This window comes from Rattus norvegicus, chromosome 18 (assembly GCF_036323735.1).
Source record: "Rattus norvegicus strain BN/NHsdMcwi chromosome 18, GRCr8, whole genome shotgun sequence".
Classification (NCBI taxonomy): Eukaryota; Metazoa; Chordata; class Mammalia; order Rodentia; family Muridae; genus Rattus; species Rattus norvegicus.
The window spans coordinates 5,117,423-5,139,478 of NC_086036.1; the positions used below are offsets into that span (position 1 = coordinate 5,117,423).

The 22,056-nt window shown below is 43.2% G+C and overlaps 1 protein-coding gene and 1 long non-coding RNA gene across 11 annotated transcripts in view; one reads left to right on the top strand and one right to left on the bottom strand.

Annotated features, from left to right (window-relative positions):
- The window catches only part of Zfp521 (zinc finger protein 521), a 292,892-nt gene that overhangs the window by 67,126 nt on the left and 203,710 nt on the right, over positions 1-22,056 (bottom strand). The window lies entirely within an intron of this gene.
- LOC102549314 (uncharacterized) lies at positions 10,567-16,490 on the top strand. 3 transcript variants are annotated; one of them, XR_005496349.2, is made up of 6 exons: positions 10,567-10,835; positions 11,049-11,681; positions 11,854-12,051; positions 12,345-12,440; positions 14,366-14,482; positions 15,801-16,490. It is a non-coding gene; the product is annotated as an uncharacterized LOC102549314 (long non-coding RNA). The 3 variants fall into 3 exon arrangements; XR_005496348.2 differs by having other exon boundaries at positions 16,355-16,490; XR_005496350.2 differs by having other exon boundaries at positions 11,049-11,600; positions 16,355-16,490.

Consider the following 22,056-nt stretch of genomic DNA (forward strand, 5'->3'; position numbering starts at 1 on the left):
GCCTACATTCTGTGGAGTCCAGACACACAAAAGGTAAGCAAAGTGCTGGTGACAATCTTGAATCAGCAACCATTACCATGTAAGTCAGATGCTTATGCCAGCACCTCTGTCTAGCAACCTACAGAAGCACCCATCCTGTCTTACCTGCAGATCACCAGAGACCCAGCTGATCCAAGCACACTTTCAACCACCTTGACCTAATTGATAGCTGTAGAGCGTTATGCCCAACATCTGTAGGACGCATACTGTTTTCAAGTGCACATGATCCATTCATCACGATGAACCATATGTTCACCCACAGAACAAGTGTGGGTAAACTTAATAGAACCGAAAACATACTGAGTATGCTCTCTAATCACACAGAATCAGATTAGAAATTAATAACCATTAGATACCTGGGGGAAAAAATCTGAAAATCAGGAAGTGAAAAAGCACACAGCTAAATAATCCGTGGGGTCAAAAAAGAAAAAAGAAAAAAAAAGGAATAGAGTTTGAACCAAAGAATACTAAAACTCAGTATTGTGAAATTCACGGGGTATGATTAATGTATTTATTTAAGGACAATTTGCAGACTTTAAAGCTTATATGTGAAAGAGGGACAAAGTCTAGGGACTTCATTTGTCAAAAGAGAAAAAACAGAGGTAGAAAAGAGAAGCATGTTCAACCCAAAGTTAGTGTAAGGAAGAGAACAATAAAAATAAGCCTAGGTATCAATCGCAGAGAATTGATGAAACTAAGTCTACTCTGGACAAGTTCGGGCAACTTGGAGAGCTTAGGTAGATGCATCAGCACGAAGAGAGAGCACTGCCAAGTTTGCAAGAGCACCAACATGTACCCGATGGGTCTAACTGTCACCAAAGTGACAACTCTGTGCTGACAGATCTGACACAAGGCTGAACAAGAGACTGACAGAGCTTCCTGGTTACAAAGAAACTGAATTTAGAGGAAGGAAGGGTAGCAGGTGGTATGGATGGCTACGTTGTAAATTCTAACAAAGGTAATGGTGGAAAAGAATGCTAACTCACAAATCTTTCAGAAAATATTTATGAAAAAGTTACACCATTACTCTATTTACATTCAGGCACATTCCTATACCAAAGGGATTTGGGCATATAAAAATTAAAGAGATTAAAAAAAAAAGAAGCATTTCTCATTCTCTTCCTTGTATGTATTTAATAATAAGCAGACCAACTTCTTTAAAAATAAAAGTGGGCAGGGAGTGTCCTTGGCTCCCTAATCACTTTGGAGGTCCCCTCCCCTAGGCATCATCCTTATCTACGGTGAGAAATGGGGTGAGGGCAGAGGAACACTGTAGAGATGATTGCTGTGGAAGGTGGTAAGAAATCTGGGTGTCGTCTCAGCATAGACCTGAGAAAGCTACGAAGGGTTCCGGCTGGGCGCTGTGTTTCAGAAGAGCAGAACTGAACATTCCATACCTACACACCCACTTTGCATTGCGCAGATGATTCAGAGTACTGCTTCAGTAGTGTGGCGGTGATCAGCCCTAACTCAAGGTAGCTCAGGATCGATCAATCAATCAACCCATTCCTCAAAAAAGCATATTATGATCAAGTGTCTTAACTGCTTCTATGAGCAAAGTTCAAGGAGTATTACATAAGTACCAAGCATTCCAAAGAGAATGCTTGTAAAAAGAGAAAAACTGAAGTGCTGAAGGAGATCTGAAAGTACGTAGGAAATGCCATGCATAGTTGGGTGGTGATGACAGAGGCAGGCAGATCTGAGTTCAAGGTCAGCCCTGACTAAGTATCGAGTTCTGGAAAGCTAGAGAAACCCTGTCTCGGAAAAGCAAGCAAGCAACACCCAACAGGAAAAGAACAAGCATGAAACAAAGATAGAATTCAATAAAAAACGAAACTCTAAAGACAAACACTCACAGAGACAGAAATGACATGGACATTAATATTAGCAGACAAGGACATTTTAAAAGCTGCTCTAACAACTTTTCTATCACACGCACCTTATTGCCTACGTTACATGTATTGGAGAGGTAGAAAAAGCACTGGGCATCTTTAACAGGGATGACATAGAGACAGAACGACTCATATTGAACTAAAAGACGAAAAATACACAAATGGTTTTAACTGGTTAGACAGAACAGCGGTGTGTGTGGGAGGTGGGGACAAGCAAATCTAATGGCAGCTGAGGGCTGTGGGTGTGGCCCGGTGAGCAGGAAGTCCTAAGATCCATGGACAGCACAGCGTGGGCAGAGCGCAGCGGCCCGCACCGTGGGCAGAGCGCAGCGGCCCGCACCGTGGGCAGAGCGCAGCGGCCCGCACCGTGGGCAGAGCGCAGCGGCCCGCACCGTGGGCAGAGCGCAGCGGCCCGCACCGTGGGCAGAGCGCAGCGGCCCGCACCGTGGGCAGAGCGCAGCGGCCCGCACCGTGGGCAGAGCGCAGCGGCCCGCACCGTGGGCAGAGCGCAGCGGCCCGCACCGTGGGCAGAGCGCAGCGGCCCGCACCGTGGGCAGAGCGCAGCGGCCCGCACCGTGGGCAGAGCGCAGCGGCCCGCACCGTGGGCAGAGCGCAGCGGCCCACACCTGTAGTCCCGGCACTCTGGATCACAGAGGCAGTACGGGCAGTTTTGCTGTTTGGGACTGAAACGCTGATTTGTTGCTGACAAAAGTTAAACGTTTTAGTTTTTCCAGCAGTGTGGATTACTTCCTCTTCTTCTTCAGTAAAGTTAGCTTTTGGGTGTGAAGAAAAGCAAGACACTTAAAACTTTGTGAGTTGTACAGAAAAAAAAATTACAACTTATAGTACAAATGGGGCCTTCAAAGGAGAATGGCAAACTGATGAGGTTTAGATCCCACTGAGGAAGAAAGAGCCCATCTAAAGGCACTTTACAGATCAGGAAGGGAACTCGTCCTGCCGGGAAGTAGTTCAGGTGAGCTCGGATGCTCTTGGGTGCTGGAGTGAAACACAAAGCACGTGACTTAGAACATTCCTCTCAGCACCCTTACCAACCAAGCCTGCTGTCAGCACTAACTGTTAGAAACAGGATGATCTTAGCCTAGCTTTGGGATCTGAATAAGAGAGAGTTAATAAGCACTTGTGCGGTGGTTCACTTAAGGCAGGCAGATGAAGCATGTTAGGAACTTCCCTACACAGGAAGTGGATGCTGTTCAGCATACTAGAAAATTTTCCATTATCGTAAGTCTTATAATATATAAAGCACAGAAATTATAAAGAAAATAGTGTAAGTTCACGGAAAGAGTAACAACAAAGCCTCATTTTGTTTAAATTATCCGTCTGTCTGTCTGTCCGTCCGTACATCCATCCATCCATCCACCCACCTATCCATCCATCCACCCATCCACCCATCCGTCCATCCATCCATCCACCCATCCATCCATCCACCCATCCGTCCATCCATCCATCCATCCACCCATCCATCCATCCATCCACCCATCCGTCCATCCATCCATCCATCCACCCATCCATCCATCCACCCATCCATCCATCCATCCACCTGTCCGTCCATCCATCCACCCATCCACCCACCGATGCATCCATCCACCCACCCATCCATCCACCCACCCATCCATCCATCCATCCACCCATCCATCCATCCATCCACCCGTCCGTCCATCCATCCGTCAGTCCGTCCATCCATCCATCTGTCCGTCCATCTGTCCATCCATCCATCCATCCATCCACCCATCCACCCACCCATCCATCCATCCGTCCGTCCATCCGTCTGTCCGTCCATCCATCCATCCATCCATCCACCCATCCACCCACCCACCCGTCCGTCCGTCCGTCCGTCCGTCCATCCATCCATCCATCCATCCATCCATCCGTGTAACGTATGAGTGTGTGGCTCCATGCAGATGAGTACAATGCCTACAGAGATCGAAAGAGGGAACTGGACTTACATACTGGTTCTGAGCTGCTTCATAAAATAGTTCAGCTAAAAAAGGTTGGCATCCTCTAAAGTCTTGAGAGTTAAGGAAACTTCATCCAGCCTCTTCAATGCTCAATGGCAAAGACTTCAACCCAGGTGATCTGGTTGCTTGGGCAATGGAAGGGATGATGTTGAAACCCACAGAATTACCTATCCACCGGTCCCTCCTTTCTCAGGGTGGTTACATGGACAGAAGGCAAACTGATTTTACAGAAGACCCAAATATTCTTGAAATTGACTTTTCTCTGTTTGGAGATAGGATCTTACTATGGTAACCCAGGCTGCACATATGCCCACTTTCTTGCTTCAATCTCTCTCTCTCTTTTTTTTTTTTTTTTTTTTTGGAGCTGGGGACCGAACCCAGGGCCTTGCCCTTCCTAGGCAAGCGCTCTACCACTGAGCTAAATCTCCAACCCCTGCTTCAATCTCTTAAATGTTGGGATTAGACATGCACCATCAATAACCTTTCCATAAAATACCCTTATCCCATAACCTGACTTGCCTTGACCTCAACTGCTTCCTATAGGAAGCATGAAGTCTGTGTTTAGTCACTGGCAGATTGCAGTTCTCGGAACTGAGACATGATTTTGTGAGTACTGGATAAGGAAGAAACGATGCTTTCTTTAGTCTTTTGGCCAATTGCTTCTGCTCTAGGCACCTGAAATTCACCCCCTTGTAATTTCCACAAGCTCTAGTCCCAGCCTCTTTCACAGGTTCACACAAGGGCTTGAGTGTAAAGAACTCTGTATCTTGGCTCAAACTCTGCAGAGGGCAGTTCAGAGAAGTCACAGGCCACTCTGGCTCTCAGGTGTTTCACAAAAAGCAACAGTGCGCGGGGACTGGCCTCTGTTTCTTGACCTCTCCATTCTGTTATTTCCAGCTGTAAGAGTGAGGAGAAGAAGCAGGTCTAGATTCCTCCCTGTGACGATCCTGTGAGTCTGTGAAACACCATTCAATGGGAATGAGGTGAGACCAAATTAACAGGCTTCACTGGCCCATCTTATTTTTATTGCTAGGCCCAAGCTCACTGGTTTTTTTTTTTTTTTTTTTTTTTACAGTGAGGCTACTCAGAAACTGATCATTTATAGGTAAAGGCATGACTGGTGTTTTAAAGTTATGTCTTCACATGAGCGTCTGTATGTTGATGTATGTAGGTGAGTAGATACCTAAGAATAAAGGAAGGCATTGGATGCTCTGGACCTGGAGTTACAGGGGATGGTGAGCCAATCAGTGAGGGTGCTGGGAACTGAACCTCTGTCCTCTGTAAGAGCAATGTGCACTCTTAAATGGCAAACCATTCCTGGAGCCCAAGAAGACAGTTTATGGCGAGCAGAGTAGAGAAATGCCAACAAGTGAAGACTTGGGGTTGATGTTTATGGAGCCACGGTATAATTACAAATGAATTTCAGAGCAGTCTTTAACTTTTGATGCTTTCCCGACAAAACCTTTTGAACTCTCACCTACATCTTCTCTGCTTTTGTTGTCCAGACTATTCTTATTTTCGTAAGCATCTCCGATTTTATTTCAATTATTGGAATGAAGGTATGTAACTCTACTGAGGACCCTTGCTACCCCCAGTCAAAAGTCTTCCCACCTAAGTTACATCAAACAAGCAGACACAGTTTGCTCTAACAAACTGACCATTCATTTCAAGTAGAGCAGTGCTAATACAGCTTCTGAGTTTCCCCTCTAGCCGTTTTATTCCCTTTTTACTATTAGCTTAGTTCTTTGACTCTTTCCTTGATTCTGGCTCCCTCTCCCTTCCCTCTCTGTTTCCATCACCCCACCCCCAACCCCCAGCCTTCCTCTGGTTTTGTTGTATGACCCACTTGGTTCAGTTTAGTACCCGTGACCTGTCGGTGTGGCCAAGTTGAACGGAGAAGAGACGCAAATACTCTGAGTCTATGAATCCAAACGCAGTCATTGTAACAAGGACTTCTACCTCATTTAGTCATACTTTGCTTATGGAATTTTTTATTATAGCACTATGTGAAAACATTTGAAAGTATTTTTGGACACCATGTATGAGCAGCGTAGGTGCAAAAATGACTTTAATGTGTGAGTTCTGTACATCTACCCTCAGTAAATCATAAGAGGATAACGTTCCAGAGTGTCTGCCTTCCATATGAATTCAGGTCCAAACATTATTCAGTCCCATAAATTTAGCAGTTTTTACCTCAGGGGAGGGAATGGGTTTTCTTGTGTTTATATTTACAAAGAAAATTGAATCTTAACCAGCCCCGTGGGAGTACGACCCACAACAGCCTGTTGTTAAGCAGTATTCTTGTTTATCTAATTTATTGGCTGAAAGAAATGAGTGAGGGTCTCACTCAGGTCAAGAGTTTAGTCTTTTACATATTATAATTTGCACAATTATTTGGGTAACAACATCAGAGTCAACTGACAGTGAAAAAATTTTGGTCCAATACTCACGGATATAAAGACAGGAAGTGTGCAACTCATTCTGCTAGAATGTAATAGTAACCAGATGGTCTTCCTAATCATGCCACACACATGTGTGCATGCATGTGCATGTGTGTGCACGCTGCCCTCATACATTTTCTTTAGAGAAAAATCTCCTAAAATTTAAGTTTTCAAAGCTACCTAAAAATAGTCTGAGTAGAAATATCTGGCTTATTGTGATTTTTGCCATTATTTCCATAGAATATATATACTTCCCACTATCTACAGTACCCAGTATTTAAAATGGGCATGCAGATAGAGAGATGGCATGCTTTATTTTACACTCCACTACTAGTTGTAGGAAGCTTTTCAATGGTTAATTCTGCTTTATATTCCTCCTCAATGACCATCATAAATCCAATTTTGGCCTCTAAACAGATGTCGGAGTTAAGAGTCTAGATCCTAAGACAAGAGTTAAGGAACAGGATAGATTTTCTCAGTATATCTTACAGGAGAAAGTAACTTGGGGACTATAAATGACTACCTGTGGTCCAAACCACACTGTGTAACACAGCAACAATTTCATCTAAGTTCAGAAGCAGAGTTTCCAACTGGACTGACCAGAGAGCACACCTTCGTCCAGCCCCTACCTTTGTAGGCTGCAAATTCACAAATGAAGTCAGGCTGATGCTGTCAGGCTTGCAACCAGCAAAGCTGCTATAAATTTAAACGAAGCAATATCTAAATGTTGGAGTTCCTCAAATGAATAGCTCATTTCAAATAAATAAAGGGATTATTAATAACTGCATTCTGTTATTTTCAATTCCCCCTGTAGTTTCAATTAGTTACAGATATTTACTTCCCCTACCTGTGCAATGTTTACAAGTCACCATTTCATAGAAGAAGCTGCGCTGTTGTGTGGAAGTCAGGACTTGTAACGTTTACCTCCCTGGGCTTGTTAAAGGGTAGAGTAGGAGCCACACAGGACTCCAGCAATGCTTACTCAAATGATGGGAGTATATGCTGAGAATTTCCTTCTTGGGGAATAAGAACAGCAAGATAAATCACAGAAATTAGGAGAAAATTTTAGTCCTAATATGTACAGTGATTAATGAGCATTTGGAATGTAACATAAAATTAAAAACTGAAAAAATAAAACACCCCAAAGAATTAAGTTATGGCAATCAGTGCACTTGTGGTTTTTGGCACAGTAAGAAAGGGCTTCTCATTCTGATAGCCTCCAGCAGCAAGAACTTGGAGATGCCTCTGACCTCTCTAGGACTCCGTTTATTCATCTGAGCCAAGTGACTCATAAGAAGTGTTCCAGATCTGAAAACACCATGGGACTGGATTATTGGAAGAGAATACTTTAATAAGATTCAGACCGACAAGTATTACAAAGCTATACTTCAAACCCAAAGACTGGCCATGCCAGCCTTGAGCAAGGGTCTGGGTGAGCCGATGTGTGTGTGTGTGTGTGTGTGTGTGTGTGTGTGTGTGTGTGTGTGTGTTGTATTGGGGAAGGGCACACTAAGTCTGAAACATGAAGGAGTTATTTTTTAAACAGGAAACAACACAAGGGGCATCAGAGTCTGATTTTCCACCTTCTAATGATGGGGGCAGAATGAGATTCAAGAGCAATGAGGACATCTGGAGAAGCTCCAGCACGGTGAAGACATTATAATGGTAACTGAGCTTTATTAAGCACTTACTGCATGCCAGCCATAGTTCTACACTCTTTACATGTAGCAACTTGTTTAATCCATGATGTTCAAACCCATGTGTTGAGTGTTACCCAAAGTACATCATCTACATGTATAAAACTGCCCAAGCCCAAAATCAATCAATAAAATTAATATTCAAAAAAGGGAAACCGACAAAGATAAGAATTTAAGCAGTCTACCCACGAACACAAAATGTTTGGGAAACCGTATTTGCAAGTAAGAGATGATTTGGGGGGACCAAACAAGTCAGAACTGATTTTAAGGAATCTGATTTTTGGGAAATATCTATTGTATTAAATAGAAGTGTGTGTTCATTTTAAATGTGACAGCCAGTTAGTATAGTAAGTTTTATTTTTGGAATAAGTATATATGTATCATTTTACTGTAATATTTGTAAGACTAGAAGAGCACATTTACTAAAAAAATTTTTTTAAATAAAAAATTCTCTGAATCCAAAACAGAAAAGAGTTACTTGGTCTCTGGCATGCCCATTTAATTGGAGAACTGTACCAAACAGTTACACAACAATGTACAACTTCACAGAGTTTCAGAAAACCCAAGAGGAAGGCAAATTTCCAATTTATTTTAAATGTCCACATTTGTTACTCCCCAAACCAGACAAGGCTACTGTAAAAGAGGAAAATGAGCAGAATCTGAAGGAAAAATAGCAAACTGGATCTAGCAGTCTTGGATTTGTTATCTATCTAGGGTTTTTCAGGCAGTGAGATTAACATTTGAAAATGAGTCACTGCCCCTGTCAACAAAATAAAGAGGACAAATGATATGAGAGCAGCAGATACAGAAGCACTGCATGAAATTCAACCGTAAGAATATGATCAAAACACATTATAGTCATGTGTATATATGAGATCGTCTGAGAATAAGTAAAGTAACTCCCAGGAGTTGAGCATTCAAGTTCAGAGTCACTTTAGCCTCTCTACCGTAGATGGAAACTGTTCTATGGGAACACCCTGGACCTTGACAGTCCACCCTTCTCCCACTAACTCTCGCTGGTATATACAGTGAGCTCTTGATTACGCACAGGAGGATTACCCACATTGTAGTTTAGTGTAGCAAATCTTACTTCTAATTTCCTGCTGACATCACCAGCTGTTGGCTTATGTCCTTCCTTGACATTGTCACCAACATTGACTCTCTTAGGCAGTCAAGAGCAGGGCTGGAACTGGAGAGAAAGGTGTTAGTGTTTTAATATCTCCTCCTGCCCAAGATTCTGCACTGGGTGAGAGAAGCTACAGATAGAAAAAGGAAATCATGGAGGGACTCATAAGAGGCCCATGAACAGGGCAGATCAGCTCAGGTGACTGGGCCTCATCCCAACAAGAAAATCTTGGGTTAGGATTCAGGGCTTGCTATAAGAAACGTCATGCACAGAACCCTCTATGTCAGGATTAGAGTTTTAGAAAACTTGACTTGTTCAATTGCCTTGAACTCACCAGCCCAAGACTACTCAGTGATGAGAAGCTGTTTCCAAATAAAACAGGACCTGCACCCTCCTCAGAGCATTCTGTAGTGAATATTATCCTCATTGTCACATTGCGAGAACCAGGAAAAAGGAATGATCGACTCTCCGGAGCATGGCTCTTTCTTGCTTTGTTTTGCTTTACTTTTCCCCGAGTATGTTATATGAAACTATTTTTTAATGTCATTTACATTAAACCCTTAAGCTGCTGACAGAGCCTCGGCTTCCACCGAAAGCCCCGGGTAGTGATTCTTCTTCTACAGTAAAAGCCTAATGAACCCAGATTTTTAAAAGTAGCTAATACTGGGTTGAGGGCCAAACAAGCCAGCGACGCAGAGCTACTCGCATAGTTCCTGGAGCTATTTGATTTTGACAAGCCCACATTTGGTAATTAACATGAGAATGCCCCCTTGGGCCGTTCTCCTGTTAGCTAAAATATCTTATAAATTACTGTAATAAAAGGGGAAGAAGAGGAACACGCTGCCTGTCAATGTTTCAACTTATCTAGTAAGAGGAAGAGACAAAGCCCCCCGATCTGGTAACACGCAGACGCCAACTGAGAGAATAAATCCTACTGTCTGCCCCAGTGTGGGAGCATGGCTTGCTCTGCAGCAGCGCCTGTGTACAGCATCCAAGGAAATCCCTGAGCGAAAGGTGTGGACCCTTTGGAAGATTCCTCAGAGTTGCTTAGTGATATCACATTTTCTGAATGCCAGGCCACTGATGTTGGATCTGTAATTGAGCCAGTGGTTTCAGAGGTTCCACTTTAAAGTCTCTTGGCAGAGTTTACCAAATAATAACATCTACCATCGATATCAAATACACTCCAATTCATTATTCTACTCTAGATGAGCATATTAACATGGAGTTCATGTAAGTGCTGCGTGCAATTTTGGCCCCGAGTGAAGCCCTCACTTAGCCGCCTCTGTCCACTCCCACTTGCCTACAAGCTTGCAGGCAGGCAAAGGAGGTAGGCGAGACAACTGATCACATGACGACTGATCACATGACAACCGATCACATGACAACTGAGCTTGCATTGCAGTTTGTTTCCTGAAGGCTGAGATTTTTGAAGTTGCACAGTTTGAATTCTGGTGAGGGGCAATAATAATTCCTGTATGTTTCCCTAGAACTGACTTCTGAAATTCTTTATGCCCAGCCTCCTTTCACATTCTACTCATCAGATTGTTATAGACATATAAAGCACTAAGATATGATTGTGAACCATTCAGGGATAAACTCTTCCTAGAAAGGGAGAAGTGTGGTGTCTACGTGTATCCCTGCTGGTCAACTTTAAATATCAGGTAAGCAGAGGGGGGATATAGGCCAGAGTGCACTGGGAACAAACTTTATTTTTTCATACCATTGTTTGCACCTACTGTTACCAAATCAACTTTTATTATCACCAATTTATTTTAATCTGGGACATTAACCACATTATTTAGATGTGGCAGCAGCTGCTGGTTGAACAATAGTGTTCAGTGTTCTATTACTTATGGTCTTTTCTTACATTTCAGTTAAAGGCCTCGGGGAATCGATGATATGAAGTGAAGACATATTGATACAAATTCCAAGCCTGCGATTGAAGATGGCGCAAAAATAGCTGTGCTTAATCCATAGTAGACGTGCCTTGCTTCTACTGCTGGATTTGAGCAGGAACAGATCCAAAATCATGTCACTGTTCCCATTTCTGTGCCACAGAGTAATGACATTTAATCAGGAATATTACTACACTCTTTCAGTGACAGCTGAGACACAAAACCAGCCAGCTGATGCAATCCTGTCCCACCGCTGGGGGCATATAAACAGCCCCACAAACAAGAAAGCAGTCTTACCTCCTCTATAGCATCAGAGGATTCTTTAAGGAAATAAGGCCTGCAGACACTGAAACTGGAATCACCTAGCCTCCTTCAGCCTTCTAGAACCATCTAATAGTTTCTAAGAATCTTTCCAGCCACGGGAGGATTAAGGAAGAGACTGTTCTAGAACCTGAGAACAATGAGAGTGTAGTCACCAGGTGTGAGGCAACATAAAGCCTGCAGAATACAACTGCTACAGCTCCTGTTTGGGTAGATCGATGGCCTATAATTACCTGGGAATTACTTGGACACAAATCAATGGTGTATTACGTCCCATTCATAATGAGCATGGTAACTTTTGCCTAGTCTGGGAACATCATGATACAGTTTTCCCAGCTGCTTACTCTTCCTTCGGCTGTCTGCTCAAATTGCATGCAGTCCAACTAAGAAAGGCTGGGGACAGGGGAGAGGGACTTCAGGAATCAGGGTGTGCAATCCCACTCTAAAACTGCTTTTATTGCAGACATTGCAAGGTCTTCACTCAACCCTGATCTGGACCAAGATTGACATCTCTGAGATAAAAGGCTCCGGGTTCCATTAGATGTCATCTGCTTGGCTGGCCTACTCCTTAGGCCACGCCCCATGGGATCTAGCCACGTTTTGATGACATCCATCAAGTTCAGGATTCCAGCTCAACAGTTTGCAGCAATTTCTCTATCTTGTAATTCTCATGGAAAGTGAGGGTTGGGGGTGGGGAGGAAAAGAAGAAGACAGGCAAGGGGTAGGGAGGATTGCTTCACACATCTGATCAAACACTCAGCGCCCAGCCCTATCACTCAGCTGCCACCAACACACCACTCTACTCTATAATACTTCTTAAAAATAAAGGAACAGAGCCAGAGCCCTGCTGGATCTCCCTTAGCAACCTGACAGGAGCCCACAAGGTCAGCTAGCAGGAAGCGGAGAAAATTATACAGTGGGGAATTATCAGCTAAATTATTTCACTGTACGCAGGACTTTTACTGTTCTTCCCAAGACGGTGGCTTCTTGCTACCCAGATTACAAGTATGAATCAAAGGACAAGAATGACAAAAGGAGGGAAGCAGAAAGGTAATTATTTTAAATGCCATGCACATGTATATGTGTATAGACACATGCACACATGCACAGACACATGCACAGATACATTCACACACACAGAAACATACACAGACACACACATCCACATACAGACACATGAACACACAGGCACACACACAGGCACACACACACACAGACACATGTACACACACAGACACACAGACACATGCACACACACAGACACACAGACACGCAGACACACAGACATAGACACAGACACACACGCATGCACACATGCTTTATTTTATTTTTATGCAACTCTTCATGCCTAATGCTTGGGTTGCAACCTGCCTGTTTTCTCTCTCTAGCCATGTGGCTTCATGCCCTTTTTGTTTGGGGGTGGAAAAGGATGATGGGGGGTTGGGCCAGAGGCTGCCTCAGGTTTGTGGTGTGTGAGCCCAGCAGCAGGAGCAAGCATGATTTATCAATTAACAGGTAATGAAAAAAATTCTCTGCAATTAAAGCTATGATTCTGCTCAAACAGGAAGCAGCACCGTACAACTGTGTACCCCTCACAGGAACGCTCAGCCCTGTCACTAATGTGGAACACAGCTAATTTTAACAGAGTGTGTGCGGGCCCCTTGGGGGACTCCATGTTGATGAAGGAATATACAGTGGGAACCCCCCAGAGGACCTAGCTGATTGGAGAGCCCCAGGAAAGGTGTAGGGAAATTACATTTCCTGTTTCTTAGGAGAGTTATTAAAGGAGAAGGCAGCTTTAATCACTGGAAGACCAGTTGCTGTATTATTTTAGATTTATATACCTAAACAATAACCTTTCCTTGGTTGCTTTTTAATATATACATCAGCTTAGTCAATATTATATAAATAGATGTGAGATCTGGTTGAAAATATGAAGGTTAAAATGTGCTTTTAAGGTTGAGTAAGATAAAATATATTATTGCTATTCAGGCAAAAATTAGAAAATTGGGTAAAAAGTTCCCTGAATTTTTTGTTTAATAATTACGCCACAGAAAATGTTACAGGATTTTTAATATTTTCTTCTTCTGGATATAAAAGAAGGTTGTTTTCAACGCCGTGCAATAAATGCAGAAAGGGCAGAGTGATTTGTTAAAATTATGTTTATGTCAATTTGTTTAAAATGCTTGTATAATATAGTCGATATTTTACATCAATAATTTAATAAGCTCCAGAGATGGAGGAGTCCCCTAGACCAGCCCTTTATGTCTCTGCAAGAAAAACAGCCTCAGAGAGGCTGAGTAGTTTCTCTCTTTAGGGATGCTCTACCCATGGTAGCTCAGGCTGGTGTCTTCACCCTCAGAGGCCCGAAGCCTGGGGTTACAGCCACATCTCACCACCATGTCTGACTCAAAGGCAGAATACTGGGGGCTGGAGAGGTGGCTTGGCAGGAGCGTGTGTACTGCTCTTGCAGAGAAGCTGGGTTTAGTTCCCAGAACTCACAGTGGGTGACTCACAACTGTGTGTGTGTGTCTATATCTGTAGGAAATGTGATTCCTCCACTGACATAGATATATGCATGTATAGAATCAAAATTAAGATGACTCTCCATCGATCCTAGGCATTAGGAAGGACACAGCAACGGTCATATCTAAGCAGAGCCACACGCTTGTTGTGTTAGGCACACCACCGTGGGCTGCTGCAAGTTATCATTTTTAACTCTTTCAACCTCCTTATGAGGCCTGAGGACTTTCTGCCATCACTGCTGCTATGCTCACAGAAGGAAGAGAGCACTCTCAGAGAACGTGTCCAAGGCCATGTTACAAGGGCAGAGACAAGACCCTTCACCCCTCTGCTTTATGTCCTGTCATTGGATGAGTAGAGCCTTGGAAACAAACCTAAGATCTTGTTTGGGGGTTTAGAATGAAGAACACTCTATATTCAATGGCATTTCTAACTGATATGCTATCAATTAGATTACTCTGAAGAACTACAGGTATCATCGGCACTCAGGCATCATCAGAAATGTCGAATCTCAAGCAGAGAGTCCTGACACCAATTCTATTAACCAAAACTGGAACGTGTGTTTACTGGTAAGTATACAGACATGGTTGCTGGGCTGGGGAAGGTGATCCAGCGGGAAACCCAGGCAGAGAAGTCTGGCTCCTGTTAATGCTGTGGCTTCTGATCTCCCAGCGTACCTTTCTCTGCTTCCCCCTCGCTCCCAAGTTAAGTCTCTGCAAGCCCTTGTCCAGTTCATACACAACTACATTTATAGAAAGGAATACTGCATTTTTGATGCTTTCAAATTTTAATTGATGACCCTGCCTTCCCCACCAACAGTCCAAATCTATTCTAACTTTTCACAGGGCCAGCTTGCTGCAAAGTCTGCTGCTCGCCAGAGCAGAGGAGTAAAGCAGAGAACCACGGGGTATGGGGTGGGTGCAAACAGTTTTACTCTGGTAACACGAAAAGAAACTAAATCCAAAACTCAAATGAAACAAACTCATTGCGGTCTAGCCAGTGGATGTGGTGGACAGGGCTCCTTCCAGTCTCTCCCAGCTCGGGCGAAGGTCTTCCCTTCTGTCAGACGGGACGTTTAGAAGGAGCTGATCTTACTAGCTTTGTTCTGCTTTCTTCAGAATGGTCAGCTGACAGTTTCAACTGCATTACAAGGGTTTGTCTCACTGGTAATGGCCAACTCATTTGAATTGCAACATTTAGTCCTTTCACTAAACAATCACAGGTATAAAGCAAGGTCTCAGAGTGAAGTCCCAGGGGAAGCAGATGCTTCGTCCTGTTCAGAGAAAATGCTACCGGGAATTCTGTCTGCACGTTTGTTTGTTTGTTTGTTTGTTTGTTTGTTTTTGGTTCAGACCTCCTGCCCTTTTATACATGTGGAGACAGACAGACAGTACACACAAGTGTGCATCCATGTGGAGACAGACATATAATCTCACCATATAGTAAAAATGGAAGGAAGTGTGCACTTTAATGAGGTGAATGTGCTTCATGTTTATGTAAAGAATTAGATCTCGGTTGGATTTCTACATTGCAAGGCATGGGAGACTCTTCATCATCTTTTAGAGTTGACTGATATTTTAATTTTATATTAATCAATGCGGAGAACACTACTTTGCTTAAACACATAGTGCAAAGTGGCAGAGGTTATGTTTAGGGCCATCTCAGATATTGTTAAAAATTCTGTCCAAATCTCAAGCCAAAATTCATTTACATTTATTTATTTATTTATTTATTTATTTATTTATTTATTTATTTATTTTTAATGAAACTCAAGTCAGCAAGTCAAACAATGATTTTTAAAATCAAACATTCTAACATAATAGGATTCAAAGAAATACAAATGAGGAATGACAATAGGAAAATACCTCAAGCCTTTGTTTTCCACAGGTCCACCTCTGAAAGAGACAACACCTCTGTATGCATGATGGAAACCTTAAACAGCACATGACACGCGCTGGTCTATATTCTGAGCCATGGTGGTTTAGGCACCACTCGTTGGCATTTCACGTCGTGACCAATCGTTACACATTTAGTTTTAAATTAATTTTCACTGAACATTCAGAAGCTTTTACTGGTATGATTTTGTGTGCGTGTGTGTGTGTGTGTGTGTGTGTGTGTGTGTGTGTGACCTCTACACTCAGCCACATGGGCCCATCTGAGGTCCTGAACCAGTGTTAGAGACTGGGCTTCATGCAGCACTATTTGACTAACGTAACAGCACGGTCTTCTTCAACAATGGGGATGATCACTACTGCTGTCTGTGAGCCCCTGCTTAATGACTCTGCTCACAAATCCCCCATGTCCCAGGCTTCTCTTCTGAAGGACTGGACAAAGATTCCCTCACCCACACCTTCTGGGCCAAGGCAGAGATGGACTAAGTACCAGGACTTCCTGGGGAGCCACCCCTTCCTACAGGGCGCATGCACTGGTTTGCTTTGCAGGCTGCTGCCTCCTGTGAATTCACACCATGCGCTTGAAGACAATGGAACATATTAAAGGCATCTGTTTGTGTAGCATCTCAAAAAAAGGTATCACGTCAGAGACTGCAGTCCATCATTAAAGAATCTGTGATGAAAATGATGATGGGAAGTTATTTAACAGACAGTATTTGAAAGGGAGGGAAACTCAGATACCCTGAGTCATATTCTAATTTTTATAGGTACCTATCTTTAGTAGATGAGAGAGGTGGCACACAAGAAACGGATCATTAAACAGTAGTGTGAAACCAGGGAAATTAGCCAGCTGCTGTGTAAGCCACCTCTCTCTTATTCTCTGAGAAAGAGAGATGGGAGGGTGGGGGTAGGGAGGTGACAGATCAGGGAAAGTGTCAGCTCAGAAGTCTATGGGCTGTCTTTAAGCTAATGAACAAAAAAGTATTGATCAAAAAATTAACAGTTGCCCGTGACAGATCTTTCATACTTAAAAAACCCATTCCTATTTTATCCTGAAAGAACCTTAAGGGCCATTTCATGCAACAGTTCGACGTAGCATTAAAGCAAATGGAAGTGGTGAGAACTAGCATGACCTCATTTCTGCAGATTCAATTGGATGGTAAGAATCTGGCCTCTACATTCCATCCCGAGGATCCATCCAATAGTCTACGCTGCCTGGTCATGCACTAGTCCGAAGGGTATTAAGATGAGTTCTTTTAAGTCAGTCAAGCAAGGTCATTGTGCCAGATGGTTGGCTTGGTCCATTTGGGTATCATTTTGCACAGACAAGAGACCACCTCTTTTCTCTACTGGGATTCATGTGACTCAGTTGTTGGGTTAGCATTCATGTGTCTCCACCAAGCCTCCAAATACAGGATGATGCTAACAAGCAAACAAATGTGTAGCAGAGTCATGAGCAAAAGGCAGAAGAACACTGCCATGTAAACACAGCACAAAGCATATCCTAGAGCTTTGTAAAGCATTTCTGGGATGTTGGAATACTGCCTGGACAAGTGCTTTGTTCTCTATGTCCTAATCATGGACCCCAGGCACGAAAAGACAGAACTTTATATGCTCTGTCCATATAGCACCAATGCTCCAGGACAAGGACAAGCCCACATTCGTTCCTTAGAACCAACGATGATCCTCTTTTTGATCTGTAAGAGCTCTGTGTTCTGTAAGTGAACAAGGTACGTGGGCACAATGGATAAAATGTGACCACCAACATTTCTTTTTTTTTTAAATATTTTTTTATTAACTTGAGTATTTCTTATTTACATTTTAAGTGTTATTCCCTTTCCTGGTTTACGGGCAAACATCCCCCTCTCCCCTCCCCTTCTTTATGGGTGTTCCCCTCCCCATCCTCCCCCCATTGCCGCCCTCCCTCCAACAATCACGTTCACTGGGGGTTCAGTCTTAGCAGGACCCAGGGCTTCCCCTTCCACTGGTGATCTTACTAGGATATTCATTGCTACCTATGAGGTCAGAGTCCAGGGTCAGTCCATGTATAGTCTTTAGGTAGTGGCTTAGTCCCTGGAAGCTCTGGTTGCTTGGCATTGTTGTACATATGGGGTCTCGAGCCCCTTCAAGCTCTTCCAGTTCTTTCTCTGATTCCTTCAACGGGGGTCCTGTTCTCAGTTCAGTGGTTTGCTGCTGGCATTCGCCTCTGTATTTGCTGTATTCTGGCTGGACCACCAACATTTCTATGTGGAGGTTCTAACCTCCATAGGAGGATGATAGCTAAAAATCAGGCTTTAGGAGAGTTGATTAGGTCAAGACCCTGGAGTCCATTGAAGATGAGATTAGAGCCTGTAAAAGAGATCCCAGGGAGCTTGACCCAATCAGCTAATGGCATACAGTAAGAACAGCTGTCTGACCAGGATGTAGGTCCTCACCTGACAAAATCTATGGGGAGCATGGACTTTATCTCTAGAACTATGAAGAAGAAACTTTTTACTCATAAGTCACTAAGCTTATGATATTTTGTTATAGCATCCAACAGAGGCTAAGACATTGGATTTTCAGTAAGAGTATGGTGTCCTCTCCAAGCAAACATTTGAAATATCTGTCTGTTAATGCATGGGATTAAAAAGTCTCTCAGCTTTGCTTTCCGATCTCATTCACATGCTTGGAAGGACACAAAGGACAGCAGCCAACACTGTGGAGAAGTGGCATGTCTGGGCTGAGGATTCCTGTGCCAAACGAAGATAAAGCAGGAACAAAGTGACAAATTATATTGTCAGAGAAAATGTGAACTTTTTGATTGGGGATGACATTTATTTTAAGTGTGCAATGACGGCAGGAAATCTGTCAGGGTAAGACATGGCAGAGGTTTCTGCGTTTGTTAAGAGTGTCGTGGGAATTTAGCTAAAACTGTTAAAACTGACACCATTGGCTTTTGTTAACACATTAAGCTTGGGAAAAGTGCCAGTCAGCATATCCTCCATAGCTTCAGTTCAGTTAAATCATCTGGAAGATGCATAAAGCGGGTGGGATAATAACGGTTACATCTTCAACACATGGAGAGATAGAGGAAAGACGGCCAGTGCCATTTTGATGAGAATGACAAGTGCTTTCTTTAAGATAGGGTCCCCAAGAAGGGGGAATGGGCAAAGGCACTCTTACTGGTCCAGTTGCAGTCCTAATGATTCTGCAGCACAGGAGACCAACGTTTCTGTGGTGTTAAAATCCATAGGCTAACCTCTGCTGGCACGCACATGCACGCACGTGTGCGTACACACACACACACACACACACACACACACACACACACACACACACACACACGGGCCGGGTAACAGAGATAAAATAAAGGGCCTGCCTCAAATACTCTGCTTAAAATGACTCTGCTGTCATTTCGGAGTTCAGCAAAATGACAAAAAGCAGAAATTGAGGTGTTTACCCAGGGTGGTGAACTAAATCAAAACTGATCCCTCCTACCTCTTCCCTCTTCCTTCAGAAGGACCCACAACGGGGAGCCTAGCCTTTCGAGAGAGATGGCTCAAAAGAACTAGAAACCAGAAAGCTGAGCAGCGAGAAGGCCTCATGGGATTAAAGAGGCAACAATAGTAGGTGACCAGAACAATGGTATACCGCAATTCCAGCCTGAGCTCATCTGGATGGGTATTTTTATTTAAATAGAGGAATTTGGTACTTGATTGGGAAAGTTAAAGTTATAAATCCCCTTCATGGAAAGATTTAAGAAGAGTTCAGTGTTTGCGTCTGAAAGGAGTAAAAGATATTATGTTGTTGCAAAATGGTACTAGAAAATTCAGTGCGTTTTAACCTGACACCATCCGTGTGCTTTCCAAGACCTCAAATGAAATACTTCTTGGTAGATACGTTGTCCCCTTGGGAGCCATTTTCCTTAGGGCACAGAAGACAGAAATTCTGTTCTAGGGTTCTCTTATTTGTTCCATAGCCAGAGAAAAGCCTTTGTGCTGGCAACTTGTTATGGAGCCAATGACTTACTGCTCTCCGGCAGAGACTGAACCCTATACGTGACTCTGTTTCAAGATTTACTCTCTTTACTTTACCAAGGAGCGACCTTTGCTGGGTATCTGACCTGGGGACTGCCAGTTGGCTTCCAGTATGCTGGTCTTCAGATTAGCATGCCTTTCATTGAAGGTCCTTCTTTTCTCCTGATTAGCCTGTCCATGCTCAGACTTTTCAGCCACCAACACTACTGAGTACAAATAAAATCGGCCCCAGTTTTCCAGTTACAACACCATGGCCTTTTCCGTAATAGAATCATCATTTGGCTGTGGGTGACCAGCACAACTTCCTAACATTCTGTGTGCTGTGTGCTGGTGGTTTGTTCACTTGGGCTTGTCTGGTTTAGCTGATAAAACACAGACACCAATTAAAGGCAAAACCAAGGACTTGCAGTGCTGAGAACTATCGCTCTTCTACACAAACATCATCTCATGCCACCTGAAAAGCCTACATAGTCTGAAAAGCTGCTTCTCCCATCCTCTCTCCCATCACACCAAAAGGGGGCATACGGAAGAATAAGCTTGGACCCAAAGGACCCTGTGTTTTTGGCTCCAGGGGCAGAGGCATCGTAACGCCACAGCACCTCACCACGTAAGCAGGCCTGACACCATCAGGACTTTGCCAATCTAACTGCCCACCCATTTACTCATTTCTGCTTATTCCAAAGCACATGCTGTACTGTGCCCGGGCTCCGCAGACACTGGCACAGGTTTAAATCAGCTAAGAGAGAAGTTGCCATGAGTGTTTCCTAGATTCAAGGTAATCAAGTCACAGGAGCTGGCCTCATCATCGGTGGCTTCCAATGGCGTAGCTTGCCAACATGGAACCTTCTTAATCCTGGTTTCCTGACCACTTAACCTGGAGAACACGCTTGCTAAAGACAAGAACAGTGCTTTCATGGGAACATAGAGCACCGAGACTTGACTAGCTCAACAGTGGACAAGATGTCACAAGGCACTGGCACAGCCAACTGTGTGTAAAATTGCCATCTCTTTTAGCCAAGATACAGGGAGAGATTTTTCTATTTTGCATGTGTGTGCATGCATGTATGTTATATGAGTACATGATTATGTGTGTGTGTGTGTGTGTGTGTGTGTGTGTGTGTGTGTGTGTGTGTGTGTGGTGTGTGTGTATGTAGACCAGAGGTTGATATCAACTATCTTTCTCATCTCTCTCCATATTTCTTTTTGACATTTAGTGTCTCCCACTAAACCTAGGTTACCGATTGGCTATATGGTTCTGCCTATTTTCGAACCCCCAAGGCCAGGGCTACAGGTGTGAGGCAGCACTCCTAGCTCTTAAGTGATTGTTGTAGAGCATAACTTGGGCTATTCGTACTTGCCTAGCAGGTGCTTTAGCCACAGAACAGCTGTCTACAGCCCTAATTTATTTTTCAGTATTTAAGAAAAGGGCTCCGAGTCTTTATTACAATCGCTTTGTAATACTTTGTTAGTTCAGAGGCGAAATGCAAGGGATCATGACTCATGAGCTTTCTATTCCGTAAGTCCTTTAGTTGATTTTTAAAGAGTGATTTTAATAAAATTTTCTAATATGTAATGGTAATTCAAATCTCTAAAGTTAATCATTGCTCTACAAACATTGGGATGATTGTTACCAATTGACGAGGCATTAATAACCTGTGTACTGACTCTTCCTTACACAAGATAATGTACCAAATATCTTAATACACATTTAGATCTTCAGAAACCATGAAATCTACATTGAGTGTGTTCCCCGCACGGTAGTTTCCACATCAACAGTAGTTTTTGGGATTTCCAAAATATGGGAACAACTAGTTTCCTCCAATGCAGGCATTCTAGCATGCATCATATCCATGATTTGGGTATCACAGCGTAACGTATCCAAACCCCATTTTACTATCATGCCTGGTTGATAATAACACACGAGGACATAACTGCCAAGCAGCCAGTGCTCTGATATTCTGGCAGTTGAGGGTCTTTGGGAAGAAAATAAAGAAAATAAAGAAAATGTGTTAAGACTGATTTTCTTGTATATCGTGCAATCTGGTTCTGAGAAATATTAAAAGATCTTCCAAAGTTGGGTGGTGTCTAGAACAATTTTCCAGGCTTTAGCAATGTCTCACCGGAGTCACCTTCATCAGGATGTGTAGGAATCATCATTTAGAAATTACACGTGACAGGAAATATTGTTTGCCCATTTCTCACAAAGCGTTTCTTAGCTACCTTGTAACAAAT